Consider the following 6,156-nt stretch of genomic DNA (forward strand, 5'->3'; position numbering starts at 1 on the left):
AAGTAAGAACTCTGGGGAAGGAATCCGATCTGCAGATGAAGCAGAAGCAGGCAAAAGGCGAGCGCACAGCGAGGAATTTTCCATACTAGATCGACTCAACATTACCGAATCTACTCAGAGACTCTCTTCTCTTCATGGTTGGCTGTAAAAAAAGAGTCTCTTTAGTCCCCAACTCTATGGATTTTACTTTTTGGCCCCTGCTCTCGACGTTTGCTCGGGACGGGAGGCTATGAAATAGTTGAAAGCAGATGCAACATTAAAGAAAGTCAATCCAGTAGCCTTAAGTCGTACCGAACACTATGTCCTAATAGTAAGGGATTTCTTTCAACCCGGTGGTAAGCCGGTGGTACCCGGAGAAAATGTTGCCCGAAGGAAGGGACTAAACCCATCTGTTCAAGTAGTAGCCAAGTAGTACCGAAGGAGTATCTCCGAGTTAAGGAGTACCGAAGGGAAGGAAGAAAAACCAAGTGAAAGAAAGAGATCGCAATGGTCTAAGATATAGTCAGTGAACAATAACTCAGATCTGATGTCGGATCGAAACAAAAATGCAAAAAGACAACACAAACGTAAAAGATTGAACTCTAATTTAGTTACTGAGTGAGATGTTTTGCTACCTACAAAAGGTTGGTTCTTCCCCTACAACCCCTACCCCTCCAAGGCAGTACTCTTCATCGGCAAATCCGAATGTCTCGATCCGAGTTGAGACCCACCTACAGAATTGATCCATCAACGGCTTTTTCTATAGTGGCAGGAAGTCTCCAACTCTTCGATATGCGCTAGCTAGGTAATCCCTTTACTTAATCTGATATGGGATCTCTTGCTACCAGAAAGGAACTGAACTGGCTTGCCCGGAAAGAATGGATTGCGACCCTTGGAGAGCTAATGGTACTGGACTGATAGCGCACTGATTGAACCGACCCCGGACGTACCACTGGGGAACCTGTGGCTGGAGAGAATCTCTCGCGATGGAGAAATGTCAAATGGGAAGCTCTATGGAGGCACACATCGTGTCGTTCGTCATCGAAATGGGACTGACTCGCTCGGGAACAGGCACAGGATTGAGGAACTTTCTGGCGTAACACACCCGTAATGGGGCAATCTGACTAGCTGGTCAAAACCCTTTCCGCAGTGTTTAAGTGGTGCTGGAAGGAATCAAGAGGGGAGGAGGAAAGCTGTACCAGGTGGAAGGAGAAGAGCTGATTGCTACTAAATCAGAACAAGCTTAGTTCTGCATGATGGCTCAATGGTGCATGGTCAACTCAGTAAACCTAACATCTCTGATCTCTGATCCAATTTCAACCCTACTGAACTCTTAAGAGTAGGTGTTTCAAGAACCTAAGTCCTTACAAAAAAAAAAGAATCCATGATCACTATATACCCCCGAAGGTACTGAGCCCAAACATCTGAAGCCATACGGATACTCACATCTGCAAAAGGCTGAGATTGAGAATTGAGGAATTGCTGAAGAATTCACTGATACAATCCTCTACTAGCCCCTTTGCTTCACTTGTGCTGTTAGTGAAGAAGAAGGATGGGACATGGAGGATGTGCATTGAAACCAGGCAGCTGAATGCCGGTACAGTAAAGAAGAAATACCCAATTCCGGCACATAGATGCCCTATTGGATGAGTGGTGCTAAATATTACAGCAAGATTGACTTAAGATCTGGCTATCATCAGATCAGGATGAGAGAGGAAGACAAGCCCAAAACTTCATTCAGAACCCTGTAACTATGAATTCAATGTGATGCGGGCTTACAAATGCTCCTGCAACGTTTCAAGCACTCATGAATGATGTGTTCAAGCCCAGAAGATTTGTGTTGGTTTGATGATATACTTCTTGACAGTAAAACACTGAAGGAGCATCAACAGCACTTGCAGCTAACACTTTTTCTGCGGAATCAGCTACATGCTAAGATGAGCAAGTGTGAGTTTTGACTTTCAAAGGCGGAATATTAGGGGTAAAATGGAAAATAAGGTGGCAGATGCATTTAATAGGAGAAAGGCCGGAACATCTGTCCAGCTGGTCCAAGGTGTGCAAACCGCTTTGTGAAGGCCGACTGAGAATGAGGGACCTAGTAGTGTATTTCGAAGCCTTCTAGGCAAAGCTGCTTTGGCGTGCACTGAAAGGGCGTCTTCCTTTCCTATATTATACCAGAGGTGAGTGCATAATCTGGTGTAGAACGGAGGGGATATCCTAAGTTGATGTGCACAAGTGCTTCCTCTGATTGAAGTCGATTGCCTCAACCAATTTATTAGTACATCAACACAAGAAGTGGCGAATTGGGGATGGTACTACCTCAGTGAAACTGTGGGAAGATGGGTAGGTGGGGCCTCTCAACCAAGACATCGCGGTTGGCGAGTGGGGACTCTACTGAATTCTAGCATGGGTGTGGTAGATTACTGACGTGAAGCCGGACCTCTATGAGTGCTCTACATGGCCGGATCAAAGCTATTCTAAAAACTAGATCCATTGGAGTGGGAAGTACTCAAGATGTAGAAGAGGACTCAAGCAGGTTTGGTCCTCTTTCTCTGATGTGTTCTTAGAACCCACTACCCTCCCTCCTAAAAGACCATGTGACCATCGGATTCACCTCACGATAGTCAACCAGTGAATCAAAGGCCTTATAGGTATTCACACCACCGGATGAAATTGAAGCCATAATCAAGGAGTTACTCTAGAATGGTACTCTACAACCTAGTTCATGCCTCACCGGCTCTTCTTTACAAGAAGAAAGAAGGTTCGTGGCGCCTATGGATTATAGGCAACTCAATGCGCAAACCGTAAAAAAGAAATACCCGATACCGGTCATTGATGATCTTCTGGATGAGCTACACGGTTATACTGTGTACTCAACAATCGTTTTATCTATTCCCACATCGATTCACCAATCCTGGAACTCGTTATGGATAGAAGGTCCGTAGAAGTGAAAGTAGGACGACGGGAGAAAAGAGTAAGGAGTACCGGAAAAAGAAGATTTTGGACTTTCTGCCCACGAAGAAATAGTAGCATTTGAAACTGGAAAGATTTACTTTGGATAGTAAATCCCCAATGAAGGGCTATAATCCAAACAAAGGAGGAGCTAGCGGACAGTTCGAATTTCAACGATTAGGGAGGGGAATGAAACACTTGTCTTTCACAATCAATTCTTTCTTTTTTTATGTTTAGGACACGCGAAGCGAGAGCGAAACTCGCTATGAGGAGAAGACTCGGCAAGAGAGGTTTGAACAAGAGGAACTGCCGTCTAGTTGAGTTTGATCATTCTCTCTTTCTATCTCTCTTTCTTTCAAGAGCTGAATAAGGGCATATCCGCAAAGGAGAGAGAAATCGGACTTTCTTCTTTACCCCCCTCATTATTCAAGACGTGAATATAAAGTGTATTGTACTCCCTTGGATCTTTTCCGGGATCTTTACTCGTCGTTGATCAAGGAAGCTAGAAGGAAGATGGGTGGTAGGGTGAATGGACATTCGTATCCTCTCCGACTCGTCGGTTAGGAGAGTAGCGACCAAAAAGAAATCATTATACAGGATAACTGCTGTAGAGATAAAATGTAGGAAGGAGAAAGTTGGTTTCAATGAGTCATGTGAATTGTAGAAGAAATAGGTAAACAAGGCGGGTTAATATATATACGTTGAAAAGCAAGGGGATAAATTGAACGAAATGAAGAGCAATCCAGAATCCTATTTTGTATACTATAAGAAAAAGGCACTGAAAACTTGGAAACGGAAGATGTTGTAACTGATATGGGTAGTCACACATTAGGCAAAATGGTGTAGTTGTTGGGCCAGGTAGCTTCTTCTTTTGAACAGCATTTCATTCTGTTTTGGATGCTTTCTACTATGTTTCAAGTGATCAAAGAAGAGTTTATTTCCCACTACTCATATCACATCTTATGTGTTGATGCAAGCTGACTAAATCAATAAGATGGTATTCGTATTTGATTAGACAAGATGGTATTCTTCTTTATTCCGGAGCACAACAATCCGGATCTCTATCTTATAGCTTATCCTTCCTATTCTGTATGTATTACGGTCATGTCAAGTCAATGGTCTGTCTGCCCTGCAACCGGTCTTGAATGGCTTCAGTGAATTGTTTGCTGAGCCTACAGAGTGACCTCCTAGGAGGACAATAGACCACAAAATACCCTTACTACCAGGCACTAAACCTGTCAATCATTAGAGAAGGGACAGAGTTCAAGATAAGACTATCTTGCCTGTTTGGTAGAGAGAGTACCGGGTATTCCGATGGTTAAAGATTCAAGTCTTAGTGGCAAAGGGGGACAGCTTTGGCCTGCAACCGTTTCCACTTTACGGCCCACAGCTTGTGTTCTTTGGTATTAATTCGGTTTCTGTTTGTTTGGCTTGTCTCGTGCACCACCTGAATTGAATCATAGTAATGGGACTTTGGTAATCCAGTGATGAAGTCAATGCTGATAATGGACCATGCTTCATCAGGAATGGGTAGAGGATCGAAGAGGCCAGGGAGTTTTTAATGTTCTACCTTAGCTTGCTGACAGATTTGACACTTGTTGACAAAAGATTCCACTGATTGAAAGATTCCTGTCCAAGCAAATAGTGCCTTGATGCGGTGATAAGTAGCAGTAATGCCAGAGTGGGCACCAATACCACTGGCATGAAGTGCTTGCAAGATGTTTTTTTTCATTTAGAAGTTTGCACCAACCCATACTCTTCCTCTATATCGAATGACCCCATTATGCAATGAATATTTGCTATTCTTGTGAGTGCTCAGGACTGCCAATTCAGATAGTAAATTCTGGGTGAATGTGTCTTTGCTGTACCCTGCAACAATATCAGTGAGCCATTGTGGTTGACAGGAAGTAATGGCATTGAGTTCATCTGGCTCATGTAATCTAGATAGTGGTGCATCAGCTGCCCTATTCTCTGAGCCTTTTATTGGATGGTATATTGTAATCCCATGAGCTTGAGGAAAGGAAAGCTTTGTGCTGCATTGGTGTTTTAAGTCTTTGAGCAGTCAAATGAGCTAAGCTCCTGTGAATGAAACGCCTGTCCTGCTAAGCCCAAACTCTAATGTGCTTGACTTGGAAGTAGGCCACTCTTTCACTGTGAGGATCTTCTTTTAGTCTGTAGCCACCCCTTGCCCACTAATGACATGACCCAGGTATTCTATCTGTGGTTGAGCAAATGAACATTTATTCAACTTCACATATAGTTGATTCTGCTTCAGAAGGTCAAATACTTGCTGCAAATGGGTGACATGATCTTGCAAGGATTTGCTGTAGATTAAGATGTCATCAACAAAAACAAGTACACAAACCCTAGTCAGCTCAGCCAGAATTGTGTTCATAGCACTCTGGAGGGTGGGTGGTGCATTTGTGAGCCCAAATAGCCTAAAATTCATGGTGACGTGGGTCTTGAATGCCGTTTTGTATTCGTCTGCTTCATGTAATCTTATCTGATGGTAACCAACTCTCAGATCCAGCTTAGTAAACCAAACAGCACAAGATAACTCATCCAACAATTCTTCAACTACAGGCATTGGGTATTTTATTAGACGAATCCATCTTATTTCCTTATTTCTCTGTTTTGGTAGCAGGAGAAGTAGTTTGTTCAGCCCGGAGTTCAAAGTAGTCTCCCCCGTTGACCTTCTTTTTTAGATAGAATCCTCAATGAGTGGAAAGGACTCCCAAACTTGCTCCACAGTACTATACCATACAGAGCCGCGCCCTTGTGATATGATAAGAAGAAAAGGGGCCAGGCCGCCCTCTTTTCTTTTCCGCACCAAGCCTTCTTGTAAAATCGGGTGTATAGCTCAGTTGGTAGAGCATTGGGCTTTTAACCTAATGGTCGCAGGTTCAAGTCCTGCTATACCCAAAACAAAAAAAACCACTCTTGTATTCGTAAGGATGCATAGTAGCCTTCAAAGAGCACTCTTTGGCCTTGAGAAAAGCCCCTTTATCATCAACATCTCGACTTCGCTCGTTGTTTGAGGTAAGTATAAAGGAGATCAGATCTGTCCCGGGAATCGAAGGATACAGAAATATGGAATCGAGCACAGATTATAGGAAACAAGCAAACAGAACAGGTTGGATCCCATCTTTAACTACACAGAGCAGCAGCCTACTATTGATTGATGATCTTACCTTCCTGAGAGTCGAGGAACAGCAGATGAGATAG

General features: G+C 43.4%; 1 non-coding gene across 1 annotated transcript; it reads left to right on the forward strand.

Annotated features, from left to right (window-relative positions):
• Positions 1 to 5,780: 5,780 nt before the first annotated feature.
• Positions 5,781 to 5,853, forward strand: TRNAK-UUU (transfer RNA lysine (anticodon UUU)). The gene has a single exon. It is a non-coding gene; the product is annotated as a tRNA-Lys (tRNA).
• Positions 5,854 to 6,156: the final 303 nt, after the last annotated feature.

This window comes from Triticum urartu, chromosome 3A, assembly GCF_056163025.1.
Source record: "Triticum urartu cultivar PI428250 chromosome 3A, HENAU_Tu73, whole genome shotgun sequence".
NCBI classification, from domain to species: domain Eukaryota; kingdom Viridiplantae; phylum Streptophyta; class Magnoliopsida; order Poales; family Poaceae; genus Triticum; species Triticum urartu.